Source organism: Pleurodeles waltl, chromosome 6, assembly GCF_031143425.1.
Source record: "Pleurodeles waltl isolate 20211129_DDA chromosome 6, aPleWal1.hap1.20221129, whole genome shotgun sequence".
NCBI lineage: Eukaryota > Metazoa > Chordata > Amphibia > Caudata > Salamandridae > Pleurodeles > Pleurodeles waltl.
Window position 1 is genome coordinate 303,349,587 of NC_090445.1, and position 26,871 is coordinate 303,376,457.

A 26,871-nucleotide genomic window follows, 5' to 3' on the forward strand; every position below is an offset into this window, starting at 1 on the left:
CCCAGAGTCAAACAATCTGGGTATGACCTTACGAACCTGAGGGGACAACACTAACATCACAATAAGAGTTAGATGTCGAGGTACTGGACTGGTGGTGTCAGCCAGAAGATGTGAGACCATATTGAAAGAAGCGCTCAATAAAATGGTCTCAGAAGTTATCGAGCCAGTTCGTTTTCCGCCTGGTCAGGAAGAGAGAATTCAGGCCCTGTTACTGCTCCAATGGCTTTCTTTGGAGCAGTAGGCTTGTTAGGACATTCCTGAGCAAAATGCCCTGCCTTACCAGAGTATAAGCACAGTTACAATTTTTTCTTACGTTCTTTCTCTTCCTTAGATAGTGGGCCCCTCACACTGCCAATTTGCATGGGCTCAGGTGTATCAAGAGTGGGAATGATGGACTCCTTTTTCTCAGTTTTGAGCACCACTAAGCGTGTGTCACCCCGGAATTTGTCTCCCTTATGTTCACTCAAGCGGTGATCCAATCGTAGCACGAGGTCAATGAACTCGGAACACTCCGTAAGAGGTTCCACAATTTGGACTAGGACATCCTTGAGATCGTCCAGACGGTCATGATAGAAGAGGGATGTCCTCTTCTCCTCGTGCCACTCAGTCTCTGCCACCAACCGATTGAAAGAGGTGATATAGGACAGTAGATCCTTGTTTCCCTGGCGCAAATTTAGCAACTATTTGTCATTGGCTTGTACGAAAAGGTGTTTGGCGAACAGTTTCTTCAAGGCTTCCTTGAACCGGTTGAAATCATACAGTATAGGGACATTGCGCTCCACCAGAGGAACAGACCAATTAGCTGCATTGCCTCCCAAATAAGAGATAATAAAAGCTACTTTTGCAGCATTGTTGGGGAATGCAGCTGCCTGACACAAAAACTGTAGCAAGCACTGGTTAAGAAAAATGTTGAATTTGGCACTATCTCCAAAAAATCATTCTAGAGGACCTAAGGGCACAGGGGTTGGTGTTGTGACCATTACCTGCATGGGTTGTGTTGTGGAACTCGTTGGGCCTGAATCGGGACTAGGAACATGATTAGACGGGTCAAACCGAGGGGCCTGTAGTACTGGAGATCTTTGTTTTAGTTTGACTCCTCCCCAGGGGGTGTCTTGTGGTTTATACCACTGTAGTTCAGTGTGCAACTCCAGGTTCTCTTGCTGTAAGGAAAGAACTTCCTTCTGTAATCCAGCTAGGGCCCTAGTTAAATCTAATAAAGATGGAGCATCCTGATCAGCTGGTAAAGCCTGTGCTAAACCGTTGAAAGTACCCATTGAGGAATCCATTGCCCAAGCAGCCATGTATGTTGTGGCTTGGCTTTATGTCGAGACAGGGCCACTCACCTGAAAAGAGGTGTAGGAAAGTACCATCTTGCCTGGCATGTTACCCCCATTTTTACTTACAAGTATGTTTGTTTTTGCCTGTGTCACTGGGACCCTACTAGTGTGCCCTGTATGAGTTCCCTGTGTGGTTCCTAACTGTACCACTGAGGCTCTGCTAACCAGGACCTCTGTGTTTATGCTCTCTCTGCTTTTAAAATTGTCACTGCAGGCTAGTGACTAATTTTGCCAATTCTCATTAGCACACTGGAACACCCTTATAATTCCCTAGTATATGGTACATAGGTACCGGGGGTATTGGTGTTCCAGGAGATCCCTATGGGCTGCAGCATTTCTTTTGCCACCCATAGGGATCTCAGAGAATTCTTACACAGGACTGCCACTGCAGCCTGAGTGAAATAACATCCATGTTATTTTACAGCCATTTTACACTGCACTTAAGTAACTTATAAGTCACTTATATGTCTAACCCTCACTTAGTGAACGTTAGGTGTAAAGTTACTAAGTGTGAGGGCACCCTGGCACTAGCCAAGGTGCCCCCACATTGTTCAAGGCAATTTCCCCGGACTTTGTGAGTGCGGGGACACCATTACACATGTGAACTACATATAAGTCAATACCTATATGTAGCATCACAATGGTAACTCTGAACATGGCCATATAACATGTCTAGGATCATGGAATTGTCACCCTAACACCATTCTGGTATTGGGGGGACAATTCCATGCATCCCCGGGGCTCCAGCATAGAGCCTGGGTACTGCCAAACTAACTCTCTGGGGTTTTCTCTGCAGCTACCGCTGCTGCCAATCCTCAGACAGGTTTCTGCCCCCCTGGGGCTTGGGCAGCCCAATCACAGGAAGGCAGAACAAAGGATTTCCTCTGAGAGAGGGTGTTACACCCTCTCCCTTTGGAAATAGGTGTTAAAGGCCTGAGAGGAGTAGCCTCTGCTTGCCTCTGGAAATGCTTTGAAGGGCACGGATGGTGCCCTCCTTGCATAAGCCAGTCTACACCGGTTCAGGGATCCCCCCAGCCCTGCTCTGGCTCGAAACTGAACAAAGGAAAGGGGAGTCTCCACTCCCCTGACCAGCACCTCCCCAGGGGTGGTGCCCCAAGAATTCTCCAGTGTGTCCCAGACCTCTACCATCATGAATGCAGAGGTGTGAGGGCACAATAGAGATCTGTAAGTGGCCAGTGGCAGCAGGTGATGTCAGAGACCCCTCATGATAGGCTCTTACCTGGTTAGGTAGCCAATCCTCCTCTGAGGGCTATTTAGGGCCTCTCCTGTGGGTTTCTCACCAGATAACGAATGCAAGAGCTCACCAGAGTTCCTCTTCACTTCTCTCTTTGACTTCTGCCAAGGATTAACTGCTGACTTCTCTAGGACACCTGCAAAACCACAACAAAGTAGCAAGAAGACTACCAGCAACATTGTAGCGCCTTATCCTGGCAGCTTTCTTGACTGTTTCCCTGTAGTGCATGTTCTGAGGTCTGTCTGCCTTCACCCTGTACTGGAAGCCAAGACGAAATCTCCCGTGGGTCGATGGAATCTTCCCCTGCTAATGCAGGAACCAAACTTCTGCATCACTGGTCCTCTGGGTCCCCTCTCATCTTGATGAGCCTCGTCCCTGGAACACAGGAGCTGGATCCAAGTGTCCCCAACAGTCTAGTGACCCTTCTGTCCAAATTTGGTGGCGGTAAGTCCTTGCCTCCCCACACCATACAGTCGTCCTGTGTAGTGCATGAACTGCAGCTGCTAGGGCTTCTGTGTGCTTTTGCAAGACTTCCTTTGTGCACAGCATACCCCAGGTCCCCTGTACTCCGTCCTGCATTGTCCAGCTCGCTGAGTTGGACTCCGACTTCGTGGTAACCCTCTTTTGTTGAGCTGAGATGACTACCGTGCTCAGATCTTCTGAATGCCTATTCAGGTGCTTCTGCGGGTGCTGCCTGCTTCTGCATGGGCTCTCTGTGTTGCTGAGAGCCCCCTCTGTCTTCTCCTCCAAGGGGCGACCTCCGGGTCCTTCCTGGGCCCTGGCAGCACCCAAAATCCTCAACCATGTCTCTTGCAGCTAGCAAGGCTTGTTTGTGGTCTTTCTGTGTGGAAAGAACTCTGCATCCTCCAGCACACCATGGGACGTCTTCTGACCAAAGGAGAAGTTCATGGCTCCTTCCGCTGTTGCAGAATCTTCAGCTTCTTTCACCCAGAGGCAGCCCTTTTGCACCATCATCCGGGGTTTAGTGGGCTCCTTCCCCCCCCTGGACACTTGGGTGACTTCTGGACTTGGTCCCCATCCTTTACAGGTCCTCAGGACCAGGAATCCATCTTCAATGCTTTGCAGTCAGTTGTTGTCTTTGCAGAATCCCCTATCTCGACTTTACTGTCTTTCTGGGGTAGTAGGGTAACTTTACTCCTACTTTTCAGGGTCTTGGAGTGGGGCATCTTGGACACCCTTAGGGTTTTCTTACACTCCCAGCAACCCTCTACACACTACACTAGGTCTGGGGTCCATATGTGGTTCACATTCCACTTTTGGAGTATATGGTTTGTGTTGCCCCCAGGCCTATTGTCTCCTACTGCATTCTATTGTGTTCTACAGTGTTTGCACTACTTTTCTAACTGTTCACTTACCTGATTTTGGTTTGTGTGTATATTTTGTGTATATTACTTACCTCCTAAGGGAGTATATCCTCTGCGATACTTTTGGTATATTGTCACTAAAATAAAGTGCCTTTATATTTGGTAACTCTGAGTATTGTGTTTCTTATGATATAGTGCTAAGTGATATAAGTGGTATAGTAGGAGTTTGCATGTCTCCTAGTTCAGCCTAAGCTGCTCTGCTATAGCTACCTCTATCAGCCTAAGCTGCTAGAACACTACCAATCTACTAATAAGGGATAACTGGACCTGGCACAAGGTGTAAGTACCACAAGGTACCCACTATAAGCCAGGCCAGCCTCCTACATTGGTGGTGCAGCGGTGGGAGAAATACTTATAACTGCTTTACCACTTTGTCATTGGTGCTTTCCATAAGAAAAACATATACCAAATACTTCAGATTATACACAGTAACCTAAACAGTTTAACTTTCCTTCTCTAAAACTTTCTAAAAAGTTTCTGAGAAGTTTCTGAAAACTTTTACAAGTTTTCAAAGGTTTTTCTCAGTTTTTTTAAAAGTTCCCCCAAAAATGTTCTCTCTCAGTCCTAAACCTTTTCTATCATGTCTGCAGTAGAGCTTACTCCCACAGTTGTCCAGGAAACATATGGGAATCTAAATTTTAAAAGTTTGTGGGGTCTCTGCATTGAAAGAGGTTTAGCAATTGGTAAGAATCCTACAAAAGATCTTCTCCTTAGCCTTCTCCTAGAAAGTAAACAGAACCAGTCTGGCCCATTTCAGGATCAGGAGGAAGAGGAGGGGGGTACCCAGCCAGTCTCAGAGGAGTCCCCTGAGGATGCTGGGGAGGATTCTTCCAAGGACCTGTCAGCTAACAGACCATCTAGTGACACTGGTAGTGGTCACACATAGTGGGCAACTTTCACTCCTAAAGGGCAGGTTACTAGAGTCCAGCCAGTTAGGGACAGGTCTCTCTCTGCCAATTCCCAAATTTCTTCTGTGTCTTACAATTCCCAAGCCTCCCACCCTGAGGATAACTTAATGGAAAGGGAACTCAGAAACCTAAGGTTGGAAGAGGCCAGGGTGAAGTTTAAACAGCAGCAGCTGGCCATAGACAGGAAATCTATGAATGTGGAAAGTGAAAGGCAGAGGTTGGGGTTAGTTCCCCATGGTGGCAACAGCAGTGTTTTTGATAGTAATCCTGTTAGAGAGCAACATTCCAGAAACCTGCATAAGATAGTCTCTCCTTACAAGGAGGGGGATGACATTAATAAGTGGTTTGCTGCATTTGAGAGGGCCTGTACAGTACAGCTTGTCCCTCAAAGGCAGTGGGCTGCTATCTTGTGGCTATCTTTCACTGGTAAGGGTAGGGATAGGCTCCTTACTGTCAGAGAAAGTGATGCTAACAATTACAAAGTTTTGAAGGATGCACTCTTGGATGGATTTGGCTTAACCACTGAACAATACAGGATTAAGTTCAGAGACACCAGAAAAGAGTCCTCTCAAGACTGGGCAGACTTTGTAGACAGTTCAGTGAAGGCCTTGGAGGGTTGGTTACACGGCAGTAAGGTGACTGACTGTTGGACTTTTTTGCTCATGCAGGGTCCCCCCCAATCTTTTTGCCTCCTGCCTCCTAATCCTGAGAGAGCATATTTTGAACAATTGTGTGTCTGATTTGTTGCACCAGTACTTGGTAGACTCAGATCTGACCTCTCCCCAAGAATTGGGAAAGAAGGCAGACAAATGGGTCAGAACAAGAGTGAACAGAAAAGTTCATACAGGGAGTGACAAGGATGGCAAGAAGAAGGATGGTCAGTCTTCTGACAAGAGTGGGGACAAAGATAAAAAACATTCTGAGTCTTCATCAGACCCACAAATATCCTCTGGGGGTGGTGGGTCCAAATCCTCTTCTAACAATCAGCAAAAGCCATGGTGTTATTTATGTAAAGTAAAAGGCCATTGGGCAAGAGATGCCACTTGACCAAAGAAAAACACCAAGGCTCCCACTACCACAACCCCACCTGCAACCTCTAGTGCCCCTAGTAATAGCAGTGGTGGTGGGAAGTCTACTACAAATAGCCAATCCAAGGGTGTAGCTGTGCTCACTATTGGCAGAGTAGTTGGGGTTGGTCTTGTTAGGGAGACCACAGAGGCTGTTTTAGTCTCTGATGGTGGCATTGACTTTGCAACCTTGGTTGCTTGTCCCATTAATATGGGTAGGTACAAGCAACTACCCCTAATTAACGGTGTTGAGGTTGAGGCCTACAGGGACACAGGAGCCTGTGGAGCAATGTCATCGAAAAAGTTGTCAACACCCAGCTCTCCCATTTCTTAGAAGACATGAAGGCGCTCAACACCTCCCAATTTGGTTTCCGGAAAAACCACAGCACCGAGACCGCACTCATCGCTGCCACAGACGACATAAGAACCATGCTCGACAAAGGAGAAACCGCAGCCCTCATCTTGCTGGACCTCTCTGCCGCTTTCGACACGGTATGTCATCACACCCTCCGCACACGACTTCACAACGCCGGAATCCATGACGAGGCTCTCAACTGGATCTCATCATTTCTCGCCAACAGAACCCAGAGAGTCCACCTTCCGCCATTCCTGTCAGAAGCCTCTAAGATCATCTGTGGCGTCCCTCAGAGATCCTCCCTCAGCCCAACGCTCTTCAATGTCTACATGGCCCCCCTTACCAACATCGCATGGTCACACCACATCAACATAGTATCATACGCAGACGACACACAGCTGATCCTCTCCCTCACAAAAGACCCCACTACTGCCATAAACAACCTACACAACGGACTTCAAGCCATCTCCAATTGGATGGAATCCAGCCGCCTCAAACTTAACATCGAAAAAACAGAGATCATCATCTTTGACTCCAACCCCTCAGCATGGAACGACTCCTGGTGGCCCAACTCCCTAGGCACCGCGCCCTTACCCACCACCCACGTTCCCAACCTAGGCTTCATCCTGGACTCCACTCTCAGCATGACTCAACAGGTCAACGCAGTCTCCTCCTCCTGCTACAGCACCCTAGGCATGCTCCGCAAGATCTTCAAATGGATCCCCGTTGAGACCAGGAAAACCGTCACCCACGCCCTGACCAGTAGCAGATTGGACTACAGCAACCCCCTATATGAAGGAACAATGGCCAAGCTACAATCCAAGCTACAACGAATCCAGAACACTTCCGCCCACCTCATCCTTGACACCCCGCGCCGCAACCACACCTCCCCCCTCCTCAGAGACCTGCCCTGGCCACCCGTCCAGAAAGGATCAAACTCCTTTCCCACGCTCACAAAGCTCTCTACAACACAGACTTACCTTCCATGCTCCCACACACACCTTCTTCACTCCGCCAGCCTTGCTCTCGCCGCCGTCCCCCGCATCTGCCGCACCACTGCCAGAGGAAGATTCTTTTCTCACCTCGCCGCCAAGACCTGGAACTCACTACCTCTCCAGCGGCGCCAGACCCAAGACCCCCTAACGTTCGGGAGGCGTCTCAAAATGTGGCTTTTCGACCAGTAGCATCCCCTCCCCCAGCACCTTGAGACCCTAACGGGTGATTAGTGCGCTTTATAAATATTCTGATTGATTGATTGATTGATTATAGAGAAACTGGATCACCCTGATCAACACCTACTTGGTCAGCAGTACCAAGTGACTGATGCTCACAATAACACACTCAGCCACCCTATGGCTTTTGTGAATCTCAACTAGATGGGGTTACTGGTCCAAAGAAAGTTGTGGTAGCCACTGAATTACCTGTAGATTGCTTACTAGGCATTGATTTGGAGACATCAACTTGGGCTGAAGTGGAGTTGGAGGCTCATGCAGCAATGCTGGGCATTCCTTGGCATATTTTTGCTTTAACCAGGGCTCAGACCAAAAAGCAAAAAGGACATGGAAACTTGGATCCTGGAACAATGGACCAAGTGCTCCTAAAAGCTAGGGGTAGTGCCCACTATCACTCCCTCACCAGAAGATTCCCCTTTTGAGGAAGAGGAGTCCTCTCCCTGTGCAGAACCTACACCAGATGAGCTGGCAGCAGACCCTGCTGAGCTTTTGGGTGCAGGGGGCCTGCTAGAGAAGAGCTGAGTGTGGCACAGCAGACCTGCCCCACACTAGATGGTTTGAGACAGCAAGCTGTCAAGCAGCAGAATGGGGATGTCAGTGATATCCATAAGTCGTATTAGGAAGACAACCTCCTGAATACTGAATCAAGGGACCCTAAACCTGGAGCTGCCAGGAGATTGGTCATCCCTTTGAAACACAGAGTTTCTTCTTACCTTGGCACATGACATTCGTTTGGCTGGGCATTTGGGCCAAAGTAAAACTTGGGGCAGGCTTGTTCCCCTGTTTCACTGGCCTCATATGTCAGAGGACACCAAGGAGTTTTGTCGCTCTTGTGTGACCTGCCAAGCCAGTGGCAAGACTGGTGGCACTCCAAAGGCCCCCTTAATGCCACATCCTGTGGTTGGGGTGCCCTTTGAAAGGGTAGGGGTTGACATAGTTGGCCCCCTGGACCCTCCAACAGCTTCAGGCAATAGGTTTATCCTGGTGGTAGTGGACCATGCCACTATGTACCCTGATGCCATCCCCTTAAGGACCAATACAGCTCCTGCAGTGGCAAAGGCCCTCCTAGGAATGTTTTCCAGAGTGGGCTTCCCTAAGGAAGTGGTGTCAGACAGAGGTAGTAATGGGTCAGAACAAGAGTGAACAGAATAGTTCATACAGGGGGTGACAAGGATGGCAAGAAGAAGGATGGTAAGTCTTCAGACAAGGGTGGGGACTAAGATAAAAAACATTCTGACTCTTCATCAAGCCCACAAAAATCCTCTGGGGGTGGTGGGTCCAAATCCTCATCTAATAATCAGAAAAAGCCATGGTGTTATTTATGTAAAGTAAAAGGCCATTGGGCAAGTGATGCCACTTGTCCAAAGAACAACACCAAGGCTCCCACTACCACAACCTCAAATGCAACCTCTAGTGCCCCTAGTAATAGCAGTAGTGATGGGAACTCTACTACAAATAGCCAATCCAAGAGTATACCTGGGCTCACTATTGGCAGTATAGTTGGGGTTGGTCTTGTTAGAGAGACCACAGAGGCTGTTTTAGTCTCTGATGGTGGCATTGACTTTGCCAACTTGGTTGCTTGTCCCTTTAATATGGGTAAGTACAATCAACTGTCCCTAATTAATGGTGTTGAGGTTGAGACCTACAGGGACACGGGAGCCAGTGTAACTATGGTTATAGAGAAACTGGTTCACCCTGATCAGCACCTACTTGGTCAGCAGTACCAAGTAACTGATGCTCACAATAACACACTTAGCCACCCCATGGCTGTTGTGAATCTCAACTGGGGGTGAGGGGGTTACTAGTCCAAAGAAAGTTGTGGTAGCCACTGAATTACCTGTAGATTGCTTACTAGGAAATTATTTGGAGACATCAGCTTGGGCTGAAGTGGAGTTGGAGGCTCAGGCAGCAATGCTGGGCATTCCTGGGCTCAGACGAAAAAGCAAAAAGGACAGGGAAACTTGGATCCTGGAACAATGGACCAAGTGCTCCCATCAGAAGATTCCCCTTTCGAGGAAGAGGAATCCTCCCCCTATGCAGAACCTACACCAGATGAGCTGGCAGCAGACACTGCTGAGCTTTTGGGTGCAGGGGGGCCTGCTAGGGAAGAGCTGAGTGTGGCACAGTAGACCTATCCCACACTAGAGGGTTTTAGACAGCAAGTTTTCAAGCAGCAGAATGGGGATGTCAGTGATAGCCGTAAGGTGTATTGGGAAGACAACCTCCTCTACAGTGAATCAAGGGACCCTAAACCTGGAGCTGCCAGGAGATTGGTAATCCCTTTGCAATACAGAGAGTTTCTTCTTACCTTGGCATATGATATTCCCTTGGCTGGGCATTTGGGCCAAAGTAAAACTTGGGACAGACTTGTTCCCCTGTTTCATTGGCGTCATATGTCAGTGGACACCAAAGAGTTTTTCCGCTCTCGTGTGACCTGCCAAGCCAGTTGCAAGACAGGTGGCACTCCAAAGGCCCCCTTAATTCCACTTCCAGTGGTTGGGGTGCCCTTTGAAAGTGTAGGGGTTGGCATAGTTGGCCCCCTTGACCCTCCAACAGCTTCAGGCAATAGGTTTATCCTGGTGGTAGTGGATCATGCCACTAGGTACCCTGACGCAATCCCCAAAATGACACCTACAGCTCCTGCAATGGAAAAGGCCCTCCTGGGAATCTTTTCCAGAGTGGGCTTCCCTAAGGAAGTGGTCTCAGACAGAGGTAGTAAGTTCATGTCTGCATACCTCAAAGCAATGTGGAAGGAGTGTGGTGTAACATACAAGTTCACTACTTATCATCCAGAAACAAATGGTCTGGTTGAGAGGTTTAATAAAACTCTCAATGGTATGGGACTCCCTGAAAAACTCAGAAGGAGATGGGATGTCCTATTACCTTGCCTCCTTCTTGCTTACAGGGAGGTACCCCAAAAAGGACTGGGCTTTAGCCCTTTTGAATACCTCTTTGGGGACCCTGTGAGAGGTCCCTTTGTACTTGTTAAGGAGGGTTGGGACCAACCTTTAAAAGCTCCTAAACAAGACATTGTGGATTATGTGCTTGGTCTAAGATCAAGAATGGCTGAGTACATGAAAAAGGCCAGTAAAAACCTTTAGGCCAGCCAGGAGGAGCGAAAGCAATGGCATGACCAGAAGGCTGTCCTGACCCAGTACCACCCAGGACAAAAGGTGTGGGTATTGGAGCCTGTGCCCCCAAGAGCACTCCAGGACAAGTGGAGTGGACCCCATCTAATTGTTGACAAAAAGGGTGAGGTTACCTACTCGGTAGACCTAGGCACTGCCAGGAGTCCCCTAATGGTGCTCCATGTCAACCACCTGAAACCCTACTATGACAGGGCTGATCTCACCCTGCTCATGGCAACTGATGAGGGACAGGAAGAAGAGAGTGACCCTCCCCCTGATCTCTTCTCCGCCACTGAAGCTAATGGCTTAGTGGAAGGAGCAGTACTGGCAGATTGTCTTAGTGCTGAGCAGAAAGATAACTATGTAAATCTTTTAAGTCAGTTTTCTTAACTCTTCTCACTGATACCAGGTACCACTACTTGGTGTGAGCGTACAATCAATACTAGAGACAGTTTACCTGGCAAAAGTAAGATTTATAGGCAGCCTGACTGTAAGGAAATGCTTCCTTGGCATGGTTACCCCCTGACCTTTTGCCTTTGCTGATGCCAAGTGATGATTTGAAAGTGTGCTGAGGCCTGCTAACCAGGCCCCAGCACCAGTGTTCTTTCCTTAAACCTGTACCTTTGTTTCCACAATTGGCACACCTTGGCATCCAGGTAAGTCCCTTGTAACTGGTGCCCCTGGTACCAAGGGCCCTGATGCCAGGGAAGGTCTCTAAGGGCTGCAGTATGTCTTATGCCACCCTGGGGACCCCTCACTCAGCACAGACACACTGCTTTCCAGCTTGTGTGTGCTGGTGGGGAGAAAATGGCTAAGTCGACATGGCACTCCCCTCAGGGTGCCATGCCAACCTTACACTGCCTATGGCATAGATAAGTCACCCCTCTAGTAGGCCTTACAGCCCTTAGGCAGGGTGCACTATACCATAGGTGAGGGCATAGGTGCCTTAGCACTATGCCCCTACAGTGTCTAAGCAAAACCTTAGACATTGTATGTGCAGGGTAGCCAGAAGAGTATATGGTCTGGGAGTCTGTCATACACAAACTCCACAGCACCACAATGGCTACACTGAAAACTGGGAAGTTTGGTATCAAACATCTCAGCACAATAAATGCACACTGATGCCAGTGTACATTTTATTGTGAAATACACCCCAGAGGCATCTTAGAGATGCCCCCTGAAAACATACCCGACTTCCAGTGTGGGCTGACTAGTTTTACCAGCCTGCCACACACCAGACATGTTGCTGGCCACATGGGGAGAGTGCCTTTGTCACTCTGTGGCTAGTAACAAAGCCTGTACTGGGTGGAGTTGCTTCTCACCTCCCCCTGCAGGAACTGTAACACCTAGGGGTGAGCCTCAAAGGCTCACCCCCTTTGTTACAGCACCCCAGGGCACTCCAGCTAGTGGAAATGCCCACCCCCTCTGGCCACGGCCCCACTTTTGACGGCAAGGCCAGAGGAGATAGTGAGAAAAAGAAGGAGGAGTCACTGGCCAGTCAGAACAGCGCCTATGGTGTCCTGAGCTGAGGTGACTCTGACTTTTAGAAATCCTCCATCTTGCAGATGGAGGATTCCCCCAATAGGATTAGGGATGTGCCCCCCTCCCCTCAGGGAGGAGGCACAAAGAGGGTGTAGCCACCCTCAGGGCTAATAACCATTGGCTACTAACCCCCTAGACCTTAGCACACCCCTAAATTGAGTATTTAGGGGCTCCCAGAACCTAGCGAGAAAGATTCCTGCAACCTGAAGACGAAGAAGGACTGCTGACCTGAAGCCCTGCAGAGAAGACGGAGACACCAACTGCTTTGGCCCCAGCCCTACCGGCCTGTCTCCCCACTTCGAGAAAAACTGCAACAGCGACGCGTTCCACAGGGTCCAGCGACCTCTGAAGCCTCAGAGGACTACCCTGCATCTGAATGGACCAAGAACTCCTGAGGACAGTGTCTCTGCTCCAAAGAAGAAACATCTTTGCAACAAAGAAGCAACTTTTAAAGACAACACGTTTCCCGCCGGAAGCGTGAGACTTTGCACTATGCATCCGACGCCCCCGGCTTGACCTGCGGAGAAACAACACCACAGGGAGGACTCCCTGGCAACTGCGACCCTGTGAGTAGCCAAATTTGACCCGCCTGAGCCCCCCAGCGACACCTGCAGAGGGAATCCAGAGGCTCCCCCTGACCGCGACTGCCTACTTCTAAGAACCCGACACCTGGTAAAGACACTGCACCCCCAGCACCTGAAGGATTCGACCTCCAGTGCAGAAGCGACCCCTAGGTGGCCCTCTTCCTTGCTCAGGTGGTGGCTACCCCGAGGAGCCCCTCCACCCCTTGCCTGCCTACTTCGCTGAAGAGACCCCTGGGTCTTCCATTGAAACCTATTGCAAACCCGACGCCTCTTTGCACTCTGCACCCGGCCATCCCCGTGCAGCTGAGGGTGTACTTTCTGTGCTGACTTGTGTCCCCCCCGGTGCCCTACAAAACCGCCCTGGTATGCCCTCCGAAGTCACGGGTACTTACCTGCTGGCAGACTGGAACCAGGGCACCCCCTTCTCCATTGAAGCCTATGCGTTTTGGGCACCACTTTGACCTCTGCACCTGACTGGCCCTGAGCTGCTGGTGTGGTAACTTTGGGGTTGCCCTGAACCCCCAACGGTGGGCTACCTTGGACCCAACTTTGAACCCTGTTGGTGTTTAACTGACCTGCAAAACTAACAAAGACTTACCTCCCCCAGGAACTGTTGAAAATTGCACTATCTAGTTTTAAAACAGCTTATTGCCATTTTTGTGAAAACTGTACATGCTATTTTGCTGATTCAAAGTTCCTAAGTTACCTAAGTGAAATACCTTTCATTTGAAGTATTACTTGTAAATCGTGAACCTGTGGTTCTTAAAATAAACTAAGAAAATATATTTGTCTATATACAAACCTATTGGCCTAGAATTGTCTTTGAGTGTGTGTTCCTCATTTATTGCCTGTGTGTGTACAACAAATGCTTAACACTACCCTCTGATAAGCCTACTGCTCGACCACACTACCACAAAATAGAGCATTAGAATTATCTCTTTTTGCCACTATCTTACCTCCAAGGGGAACCCTGGGACTCTGTGCATGCTATTTCTTACTTTGAAATAGTACATACAGGCCCTCATTCCAACCCTGGCGGTCTATGACCGCCAGGGTGGAGGCCGGCTGAAGCACTGCCAACAGGCTGGCGGTGCTTCATTCGGTATTCCGACCGCGGCTGTGAAGCCGCGGTCGCCCAGCCGGGTCCGGCGGTTTCCCGCCGGATTTCCCCCGGCTGGGGGAATCCTCCATGGCGGCGCTGCTTGCAGCACCGCCATGGGGATTCTGACCCCCTTCCCGCCATCCTGTTCCTGGCGGTAAAAGCTGCCAGGAACAGGATGGCGGGAATGGGTGTCGTGGGGCCCCCATGCCACTGGCATGGGCAGTGCAGGGGCCCCCTAACAGGGCCCCTGCAGGATTTTCACTGTCTGCTATGCAGACAGTGAAAATCGTGACGGGTGCTACTGCACCCGTCGCACCCATGCAACTCCGCCGGCTCCATTCGGAGCTGGCTTCATTGTTGCAGGGGCTTTCCTGCTGGGCCGGCGGGCGATCTTTTGGCATTCGCCCGCCGGCCCAGCGGGAAAGTCGAAATGACCCCTGCGGTCTTTTGACCGCGGAGCGGTCTTTTGGTGGTTTACGCCCGGCGGGCGGCACCCGCCGCCCGCCGGAGTCGGAATGAGGGCCATAATCTCTACTACAGAAGAGTTAGTGATGGAACTCAACCTAGCCCCTTACATGCATCTTAGGATGTCTGAGTTAAGGTCTCTCTGTAAAATCAAAAAGATAAAAACTGGTTCAAACCCTACCAAAGTACAGCTCCAGGAGCCTTTGGGAGAGTTTGCTAAAAACAACCCCTCTGATGATGGCCTTACAGAGGGAGACACTAGTGAGTTGGAGGAACTCCCACCTCCAACCCTAGATAGGAAGACCAGGGTTCCTTTGGGAAATGTCACTGGGAAGTGTAGGGATAGACTCCTCACACTGTCTAGAAAAGATGCAGAATCCTATGACCTCATGAAGGCTACCCTGACTGAGGGCTTTGGATTCTCAACTGAGGAGTACAGGATTAGGTTCAGGGGGGCTCAAAAATCCTTGAAACAGACCGGGGTTGATTTTGTTGACTACTCAGTTAAAACACTGGATGGTTGGATTCATGGCAGTGGTGTAAATGATTATGATGGGCTGTACAATTTATTTGTGAAAGAACACCTGTTAAGTAATTGTTTCAATGATAAACGGCATCAGCATCTGGTAGACCTAGGACCAATTTCTCCCAAAGAATTGGGAAAGAAGGCGGACCATTGGGTCAAGACTAGGGTGACCAAGACTTCCACAGGGGGTTGACCAAAAGAAAAGGGTCACAAAGACTCCCCAGGGGAAGAGTGTTGAGACATCCAAGGGAAAAAGTAAAGAGTCTTCTACAGGGCCCCAAAAACCTGCTCAGGAGGGAGGGTCCAAAGCCTCTTCACAATCCAATTTTTGGGTACAAGTGTAAAAACCTTGATCCCAAGAAGGCCTGGTGTTGTAGCTGTAATCAGCAGGGACACCAAACTGGAGACAAGGCCTGTCCCAAGAAAGGTTCCACTTCAAACTCCACTCCAGCTAACACTGGAATAGCAAGTCTCCAGGTGGGATCAACAGTGTGTCCAGAGCAAATCATGGTTCACATTGAAGCTACATTAGTCTCTGAGGGTGGGGTGGACTTAGCCACACTGGCTGCCTGGCCCCCTAATATGCAAAAATAGAGGCAGCAACTCTTAATTAATGGGACAAGTGTAAAAGGCCTGAGGGACACAGGTGCCAGCGTCACCATGGTGACAGAGAAACTGGTTTCCCCTGGTCAATACCTGGCTGGACAAACTTATCCAGTCACCATCGCTGACAATCAGACTAAAGTACATCCCATGGCTATGGTAACTTTAGAGTGGGGAGGGGTCAATGGCCTGAAACAGGTGGTGGTCTCCTCAAATATCCCTGTACACGGTTTGCTTGGAAATGACCTGGTGTCCTCAGCATGGGCTGAGGTAGAACTCAAAACCTATGCAGTCATGCTGGGTATCCCTGAACTGGTGTGTGTCAAGACATGGGCACAGTGCAAGGCTCAGGGTGAAAAAGTGGTGTTGGAGCCTGGAAAAAGGGCCCAACCCTCCAAGAGAAAAGGAAAGAAGATTGGGGAAGCAGCTTCCACACAACAAGAGAAATAGAACCTCTCTTCCCAGGAAGAAGATCTGCCCTCTGAGGGAACTGAGCCCATGGAGTTTGAAACCTTATCAGGTTGAACTCTTAGGCCCAGGGGGACCCACAAGGGAACAGTTGTGTAAGGGGCAAGAAACATGTCCCTCTCTTGAAGGCCTTAGGCAGCAAGCTGCTGAAGAGACCAAAGGAAAGATCATTGGAACACTTAGAGTCTATTGGGAAGATGGACTCCTCTACACTGAGGCAAGAGATCCCAAACCTGGTGCCACTAGGAGAGTGGTAGTGCCTCAGGAGTTTAGGGAGTTCATTCTAACCTTAGCTCATGATATTCCAATTGCTGGGCATTTGGGACAAACCAAGATTTGGGAGAGGTTAGTCAACCATTTCTATTGGCCCAACATGTCACAGAAAGTAAAGGAGTGTTGTGTCTCCTGTGCCACCTGTCAAGCCAGTGGTAAGACAGGTGGACACCAAAAGGCCCCCCTCATTCCACTTCCAGTGGTGGGGGTCCCCTTTAAGAGAGTGAGTGTGGACATAGTGGGTCCACTTGAACCTCCCACAGCCTCAGGGAACCAGCATATCCTAGTGGTAGTGGATTATGCCACTAGGTACCCTGAAGCAATTGCCCTTAGGTCCACTACTGCCCCTGCAGTAGCTAAAGCACTCATTGGTATCTTTACCAGAGTGGGATTTCCTAAGGAGGTGGTGTCTGACAGGGGTACCAACTTCATGTCAGCATACCTGAAACACATGTGGAATGAGTGTGGGTTGACAAATTCACCACACCAGACCATCAACAAACCAATGGTCTTGTAGAAAGATTTAACAAGAAATTGAAGGGCATGATCATGGGGCTCCCTGAAAAGTTCAAAAGGAGATGGGATGTCCACTTGCCATGTCTGCTTTTCGCCTACAGGGAGGTGCCTCAGAAGGGAGTAGGATTTTCCCCCTTTGAACTTCTGTTTGGCCATCCTGTCAGGGGACCACTAGCTCTTGTAAAAGAAAGCTGGGAGAGACCTCTTCATGAGCCTAAACAAGATATAGCGGACTATGTACTACGCCTATGTTCCAGGATGGCAGAGTACATGGAAAAGGCAAGCAAAAACCTTGAGGCCAGCCAACAACTCCAGAAGATGTGGTATGACCAAAAGGCTGCTATGGTTGAGTTTCAGCCAGGGCAGAAAGTCTGGGTTCTGGAGCCTGTGGCTCCCAGGGCACTTCAGGACAGATGGAGTGGCCCTTACCCAGTGCTAGAAAGAAAGAGTCAGGTCAACTACCTGGTAGACCTAGGCATTAGCAGGACCTCTAAAAGGGTGATCCATGTAAACCGCCTCAAACTCTTTCATGACAGGGCAGATGTGAATTTGTTGATGGTAACAGATGAGGACCAGGAAGCTGAGAATGAACCTCTCCCTGATCTCCTCTCCACAGACCCAAAAGATGGCTCAGTTGATGGAGTGATCTATTCAGACACCCTCTCTGACCAACAGCAATCTGACTGTAGGAAAGTCTTACAGCTATTTTTCCCAACCCCTGGTCAGACACACCTGTGTACCCATGATGTGGACACAGGAGACAGCATGCCTGTCAAAAACAAAATTTTCAGACAGTCTGACCAAGTTAAGGAAAGCATCAAAGTGGAAGTCCACAAGATGCTGGAATTGGGAGTCATTGAGCACTCTGACAGCCCCTGGGCTAGCCCAGTGGTCTTAGTCCCTAAACCTCACACCAAAGATGGAAAGAGAGAGATGAGGTTTTGTGTGGACTACAGAGGACTTAATTCTGTCACCAAGACAGATGCCCGTCCCATTCCAAGGGCAGATGAATTAATTGACAAACTAGGTGCTGCCAGATACTTAAGTACATTTGACTTGACAGCAGGGTACTGGGAAATCAAAATGGCACCAGGAGCAAAAGAAAAGACAGCATTCTCCACACCTGATGGGCACTATCAGTTTACTGTTATGCCCTTTGGTTTAAAGAATGCCCCTGCCACCTTCCAAAGGTTGGTGAATCAAGTCCTTGCTGGCTTGGAGTCCTTTAGTGCAGCTTATCTTGACGATATTGCTGTTGTTAGCTCCAGCTGGCAGGATCACCTGGTACACCTGAAAAAGGTTTTGAAGGCACCGCAAGCAGCAGGCCTCTCTATCAAGGCATCCAAATGCCAGATAGGGCAGGGAACTGTGGTTTACTTGGGACACCTTGTAGGTGGAGGCCAAGTTTAGCCACTCCAGCCCAAGATCCAGACTATTCTGGACTGGGCAGCTCCAAAAACCCACACTCAAGTCAGGGCATTCCTTGGCTTGACTGGGTACTACAGGAGGTTTGTGAAGGGATATGGATCAATAATGACACCCCTCACAGAACTTACCTCCAAGAAAATGCCCAAGAAGGTAAGCTGGACTGTAGAATGCCAACCGGCCTTTGACACCCTGAAACAAGCTATGTGCACAGCACCAGTTCTAAAAGTTCCAGATTACTCCAAGCAGTTCATTGTGCAGACTGATGCCTCTGAACATGGGATGGGGCAGTTTTGTCCCAAACAAACGATGATGGCCTTGACCAGCCTGTTACTTTCATTAGCAGGAGGTTACTCCCCAGTCAGCAGCATTGGAGTGCCATTAAGAGGGAGGCCTTTGCTGTGGTTTGGTCCCTGAAGAAGCTGAGACCATACCTCTTTGGTACTCACTTTGTAGTTCAAACTGACCACAGACCTCTCAGATGGCTAATGCAAATGAAAGGTGAAAATCCAAAACTGTTGAGGTGGTCCATCTCCCTACAGGGAATGGACTTTATAGTGGAACACAGACCTGGGACTGCCCATGCCAATGCAGATGGCCTTTCCAGGTTCTTCCACTTAGAAAATGAAGCCTCTCTTGGGAAAGGTTAGTCTCATCCTCTTTCGTTTGGGGGGGGGAGTTGTGTAATGAAATGCCTCCTTGGCATGGTTACCCTCTGACATTTTGCCTTTGCTGATGCCAAGTTATGATTTGAAAGTGTGCTGAGGCCTGCTAACCAGGCCCCAGCACCAGTGTTCTTTCCCTAAACCTGTACCTTTGTTTCCACAATTGGCACACCCTGGCATCCAGGTAAGTCCCTTGTAACTGGTGCCCCTGGTACCAAGGGTCCTGATGCCTGGGAAGGTCTCTAAGGGCTGCAGCATGTCTTATGCCACCCTGGGGACCCCCCACTCAGCACAGACACACTGCGTGCCAACTTGTGTGTGCTGGTGGGGAGAAAATGACTAAGTAGACATGGCACTCCCCTCAGGGTGCCATGCCAACCTCACACTGCCTATGGCATAGATAAGTCACCCCTCTAGCAGGCCTTACAGCCCTAAGGCAGGGTGCACTATACCATAGGTGAGAGCATAGGTGCCCGAGTACTATGCCTCTACAGTGTCTAAGCAAAACCTTAGACATTGTAAGTGCAGGGTAGCCATAAGAGTATATGGTCTGGGAGTCTGTCATACACGAACTCCACAGCACCATGATGGCTACACTGAAAACTGGGACGTTTGGCATCAAACTTCTCAGCACATTAAATGCACACTGATGCCAGTGTACATTTTATTGTGAAATACACCCCAGAGGCATCTTAGAGATGCCCCCTGAAAACATACCCGACTTCCAGTGTGGGCTGACTAGTTTTACCAGCCTGCCACACACCAGACATGTTGCTGGCCACATGGGGAGAGTGCCTTTGTCACTCTGTGGCTAGTAACAAAGCCTGTACTGGGTGGAGGTGCTTCTCACCTCCCCCTGCAGGAACTGTAACACTTAGGGGTGAGCCTCAAAGGCTCACCCCCTTTGTTACAGCACCCCAGGGCACTCCAGCTAGTGGAGATGCCTGCCCCCTCCGGCCACGGCCCCACTTTTGCCGGCAAGGCCAGAGGAGATAATGAGAAAAACTAGGAGGAGTCACTGGCCAATCAGGACAGCCCCTAAGGTATCCTGAGCTGCGGTGACTCTGACTTTTAGAAATCCTCCATCTTGCAGATGGAGGATTCCCCCAATAGGATTAGGGATGTGCCCCCCTCCCCTCAGGGAGGAGGACAAAGAGGGTGTAGCCACCCTCAGGGCTAGTAGCCATTGGCTACTAGCCCCCAGACCTAAACACACCCCTAAATTGAGTATTTAGGGGCTCCCAGAACCTAGCAAGATAGATTCCTGCAACCTGAAGACAAAGAAGGACTGCTGACCTGAAGCCCTGCAGCGAAGACGGAGACACCAACTGCTTTGGCCCCAGCCCTACTGGCCTGTCTCCCCACTTCGAGACAAACTGCAACAGCGACACGTTCCACGGGGTCCTGCGACCTCTGAAGCCTCAGAGGACTACCCTGCATCTGAATGGACCAAGAACTCCAGAGGACAGCGGCTCTGCTCCAAAGAAGAAACATCTTTGCAACAAAGAAGCAACTTTTAAAGACAACACGTTTCCCGCTGGAAGCTTGAGACTTTGCACTTTGCATCCAATGCCTCCGGCTCGACCTTGGGAGAAACAACACTACAGGGAGGACTCCCTGGCGACTGCAACCCTGTGAGTAGCCAGAGGTGACCCCCCAGAGCCCCCCCAGCGTCGCCTGCAGAGGAAATCCAGAGGCTCCATCTGACAGCGACTGCCTGCTTCTAAGAACCCGACGCATAATAAAGACACTGCACCCGCAGCCCCCAGGACCTGAAGGATCTGACTTCCAGTGCAGAAGCGACCCCCAGGTGGCCCTCTCCCTAGCCCAGGTGGTGGCTACCCCGAGGAGCCCCCCCCCTTGCCTGCCTGCTTTGCTAAAGAGACCCCTGGGTCTCCCATTGAAACCTATTGAAAACCCGACGCCTGTTTGCACTCTGCACCCGGCCGCCCCCGTGCCGCTGAGGGTGTACTTTCAGTGCTGACTTGTGTCCCCCCCGGTGCCCTACAAAACCCCCCCGGGTCTGCCCTTCGAAGTCGCAGGTACTTACCTGCTGGCAGACTAGAACCGGGGCACCCCCTTCTCCACTGTAGCCTATGCGTTTTGGGCACCACTTTGACCTCTGGCCCTGACCAGCCCTGAGCCGCGGTGTGGTAACTTTGGGGTTGCCCTGAACCCCCAATGGTGGGCTACCTTGGACCCAACTTTGAACCCTGTAGGTGGTTTACTTACCTGTAAAACTAACAAACACTTACCTCCCCCAGGAACTGTTGAAAATTGCAGTGCCTAGTTTTAAAATAGCTTATTGCCATTTTTGTGAAAACTGTACATGCTATTTTGCTGATTCAAAGTTCCTAAGTTACCTAAGTGAAATACCTTTCATTTGAAGTATTACTTGTAAATCTTGAACCTGTGGTTCTTAAAATAAACTAAGAAAATATATTGTTCTACATAAAAACCTATTGGCCTGGAATTGTCTTTGAGTGTGTGTTTCTCATTTATTGCCTGTGTGTGTACAACAAATGCTTAACACTACCCTCTGATAAGCCTACTGCTTGACCACACTACCACAAAATGGAGCATTAGAATAATCTCTTTTTGCCACTATCTTACCTCTAAGGGGAACCCTGGGACTCTGTGCATTCTATTTCTTACTTTGAAATAGTACATACAGAGCCAACTTCCTACACTGACCATGTCAGGGACTACATTAAACAAGAGGTTCAGTAAATGTTAGACTTAGGAGTGATTGAGCCTTCAGAAAGTCTATGGGCTAGCAAAGTGGTGCTTGTTCCAAAACCTCACAGTAAGGAAGGTTAAAAGGGAGATGAGGTTTTGTATTGACTATAGCGGGCTCAACCAATTAACTAAGACAGAAGCTCACCCTATACCCAGGGCAGATGAGCTGATTGATACACTGGCTTCTGCCAAGTATCTGATCACTTTTGATTTAACTGCAGGTTATTGGCAGATTAAATTTTCAGAAGATGCTAAACCCAAAACTGCATTTTCAAACATTGGAGGGCACTATCAATTCACTGTGATGCCCTTTGGTCTGAAGAATGCACCTGCCACTTTTCAGGGGAAGATCCAGACCATTATAGAATGGGCTCCCCCTACAACTCAAACCCAGGCGAGAGCCTGTTTAGGCCTCACAGGGTATTATAGGAGGTTTATTAACAATTGTGGCTCCATTGCAGCTCCTCTGATGACCTCACTAGTAAGAAAATGCCTAAAAAGATATTGTGGACAGCCAGCTGTCAAAAAGCTTTTGATGAACTCAAACAGGCCATGTGCTCTGCACCTGTCCTAAAAAGCCATTGCTACTGCACAAAGTTCATAGTCAGGACTGATGCTTCTGAATTGGGGGTTGGGGCAGTGCTATCACAGCTTAATACTGAGGGCCAGGATCAACCTGTTGCTTTTATCAGCAGGAGGTTGACCCCCCATAGAGAAAAGCGTTGGTCTGCCATAGAGAGGGAGGCCTTTGCTGTGGTCTGGGCACTGAAAAAGTTGTGACCATACCAGTTTGTTAGTCACTTTATTGTTCAGACAGACCACAAACCTCTACTTTGGCTAAAACAAATGAAAGGTGAAAACCCTAAATTGTTGAGGTGGTCCATCTCCCTACAGGGAATGGACTATACAGTGGAGCATAGACCTTGGAGTACCCACTCCAATGCAGATGGACTCTCCAGATATTTCCACTTAGACAATGAAGACACATCTGGGCAAGGTTAGCCTTATTGTCCCTCATTTAGGGGGGGTTGTGTAGAAAAGTACCATCTTGCCTGGCACGATACCCCCATTTCTACTTATATGTATGTTTGTTTTTGCCTGTGTCACTGTGATCCTGCTAGCCAGTACCCCAGTGCACATAAAGTGTGCCCTGTATGTGTTCCCTGTGTGGTGCCTAACTGTACCACTGAGGCTCTGCTAACCAGGACCTCAGTGTTTATGCTCTCTCTGCTTATAAAATTGTCACTGCAGGCTAGTGACTAATTTTACCATTTCTGATTGGCACACTGGAACACCCTTATAATTCCCTAGTATATGGTACCTAGGTACCCAGGACATCCCTATGGACTGCAGCATTTCTCTTGCCACCCATAGGGAGCTCAGACAATTCTTACACAGGACTTCTACTGCAGAATGAGTGAAATAAAATCCATGTTATTTCACAGCCATTTTGCACTGCACTTAACTAACTTATAAGTCACCTATATGTTTAACCCTTGCTTAGTGAAGGTTAGGTGCAAAGTTACTAAGGGTGAGGGCACCCTGGCACTTGCCACGGTGCCCCCACATTGTTCAGGGCAATTTCCCCAGACTTTGTGAGTGCGGGGACACCATTACACGCGTGAACTACTTATAAGTCAATACCTATATTTAGTGTCAAAATGGTAACTCCGAACATGGCCATGTAACATGTCTAGGATCATGGAATTGTCACACCAATACCATTCTGGTATTGGGGGGACAATTCCATGCATCCCCGGGGCTCCAGCATAAATCACGGGTACTGCCAAACTAACTCTCTGGGGTTTAATCTGCAGCTACCGCTGCTACCAACCATCAGACAGGTTTCTGCCCCCCTGGGGCCTGGGCAACCCAATCCCAGGAAGGCAGAACAAAGGATTTCCTCTGAGAGAGGGTGTTACACCCTCTCCCTTTGGAAATAGATGTCAAGGGCCACAGAGATTCTCTCTTGTACACTACAATTACAACTGTGATTGTACTTATCATGCACAAGAAAGACAAACAAGGGCATTAATTATATCATGCATAACTTTCCTGCATGCATAGGGTTAAACTAAAAGGAACAAAAACAATTCAAGAAATACAAATGTCCAAAACCCTTCAAAAGCAAATTCCTCAAACCTGAAACACAGGCATGAATGACACAATTTAAATCCAAGAGTTATGCTATTAAAGTAAGAAAAGTCTTGTAAATGCTCTTTTAAAATTGCACTGTCACTTTTTGTAGTACTTGAGCTCAAGCAGATTTCAAGAAGCACATTTAGGCAAGTTACTACAATGATAATGTAGAATGTTCAGAAATGCATTTGTCTCTTCAAGATAAGCACTCTGCCAAAATGCAAGGTCTGAAATACACCAACTGTTGTAGGAAAGCGCGGCGCTCGAAGAACAAACTCCCTGGAGAATACTAGGCACTTAGCTGCAGTCTTTTCTGGAATGCTGGAGGAATGCCTGGTGCCAGCTGGTACAGGAACGAAGAAAAGAATTGCCTCAAAAGTTGTGAATACAAGGATGACAGCAAGGGCTGGACTGCCAAATCAGATGCCGAGATCAGGAAGCAAAACAAAGCCAAGCAGGGAGGCATGCTTCACTCTGCTATTTATAGCCAATCAGGAAAGCAGTTGAGTTTCCATGTGGATGGGTCACCACACCCAATTAGAAGCACATGTCTACACCACAGCCAATTAGAAGCACATGTCTTCACTTGGTCACATTGGCAAACAAGCATTGATAAAACAAGCATTGATAAAACCAATTTCGTAACACAGCACATTATGTTTACTTAGAAACATGAAGGTTTAACCAAGAACAGAGATATGATTTAACCCTAATCCCTGGGGATGCTAACAGATAACACAGGAGGCACCTTGGGGTTTCCTGACAATAACCAGATATCAAACACCCAATAAAGGGATCTATAACTATGAACTTTTTAAAAAGGTTATGGGTAAAACCATTAAGACAAAGTTAAGTACCATCAGTAAACACTGTTCACAGCCAAACCGGACTTAAGCACGATTTCAGGCCATTGATGATGGAGCACAAGTCAGATACACCAAGCAGGTTCATCCTGGTCAAAAACTTTACCTTAGTACTTCAGAGAACGTTGAATTTCTGCAAAGGGGCAAGGTTGAAATGAAGGAAGTTGTCTCAGAGCTAGGCAGCCACTGGAAGTGGTCCTGCTGAACTTGATGGATTTGGTGGGAAAAGGTAAAATTCTACACACAAAGATATCCTCTGGTCTGTCAGATACGTTTCATACCTTCATCTGGTCAAGGTGTATTCCTTCCAACATAGGACCTGAATTATAATTTGGCAGAGTGGGTACTCCATCGCAATGGTAATGGATTACTCTTTTCACCAAACTGAATTTCCACCCGCCTCATTTAGAGTTGGGCAGGCATTCATTATGTCAAGGCTATTCCATCTTTTCCACCGACATAACACTCCCATGGCTTGACAGAGTAAATGCTGTTGGAGGTTTGGCCATGTGTGCGCCAACCCAAGTAAAAATGGACAATCACATGGACAGTTTTTACTGTTCATCTGTGCCAGGTAAAACCTGTTGGTAAGAGTCAAAGAAAAATGCAAAATGGCTCACCACAGCAGAAAACTATGGAAAGGGGGTATTTTTTTTATTTTCCAGAACAAAATCCCTCTTTGGGTTTTTCTTTTGGAAAATAAAAAATAAATAACTTTGTCGTGCTGCTCATGTTGATGGAGCTGTCTTTCAAACTTACAAGGCATGACAGCACTTCCTGCCACTGCTAGAGCTGTCCGCTGGGGCCAGCCATCTCAAAATTAGGCAGGTGGGGAGTCCATCTGGGTGGTATCTAAATCAGGTCTTCAGTCTCTCTTTTGGAGTTGAGAATTCACAAGTGTGGCAAGGCTGCATGTGGTATCCTAAAAAGGTCACACAAAAGTCACATTACTCTGCTAAGAGGGTCTAATTAACAGGTTTTTTCAAGCATGAAAATCTTTGAGCAAGACTAACTTGACTTTATTGCCCACATCTTGAGCCAGACTGAGTTGGATGGTTAATCCCTGTCCTCTGGAGGCCTAAAAAGCCAAACTTCATATAAGTCTATGTTGGAAAGTGGATCATTGGTACGTGCAGGTAGGTACCTACACTTAGCGATAGGCCACAACTCCCCTACTTAGGTACAGTCAGGGTCTCAATAAATTAATCCTAGCTCAACCCTTGGTAGCTTGGCAACAAGCAACAAGTCTTAAATTAGGAGACAAAGATGGTCATTATGTGGGAACATAGGCACACATTGACTTCATGAAGTATCTAGCAATGCACAGTTGCATGGTACTTGCCACATCCCCATGATCGATTTACCTGACCTATCCTGTACTATTTTACCCAACATTATCCTGCATGGAAAGGTAGCATTCCCACAAATCCCTGTACAATGTGGCCAGTAAGTACTTGGACCCCTGTAGCCATCTACACATTCAGTTAAAGGCAGCTGATTGATAACTCACAAATTACCTCTGTCATTGTGGCAGAGTAATACTGAAGGCAATGCCTTAACACCTCAGGTATAAGTATGCTGATGGAAAGGGCAGGTCTCTTGAAATATGTGAAGGGTGTCCAGACAAACTCAAACATGGAATCAGTCCCCTCATAAATCACTGCCTGCATGGTATTGCCACACATACTCTATACAAATCCTGCCAGGGTGGCTGATACCCATAGTCCATGTGCAACCACCAATGATCTATGCTAAATCTTACCACTAGTAGGCTACTTAAACCCATACATTCCAAACATTACGGAGATGTGAGTGTGTACATAGCCCCTTGTGGCTGCTGTGCTGCCCTCAAGTGCCCATCCACCTCAGGGTGGGCCAGTGCCAAAATGCGGGCCATTAGGGGGGTCAGGTTCTGATGGGAAGTGCCCTGCTCTTAAGACCACTAAAGGTCTGTCAGATCATTGTTGCCTGCTGCATGCTACACAATCTGGCCCTGCAACGTCACATACGATTACTGGATGTTGAGGAGGTGGCAGCTGGACCAGTGGCTGATGATGGTGACATAGAAAGTGATGAGGAGACAGATGATGATGATGTAGCTGACTCTAGAAGAGAGTTGATCCACTAATACTGAAATGTAGGTATGTGTGAACTATTGTATGTGTACTGTACTCCTGTCTGCCTTGTGCCATTGTTCCTCCTGGTGGGTGCCATTAGGGAAGGTGGTACTGTTCAAAAGTCAGAGGTATGTTTCCATGCTGTTACCTAGCATCACTTCTGCAAAGGATTGGCCA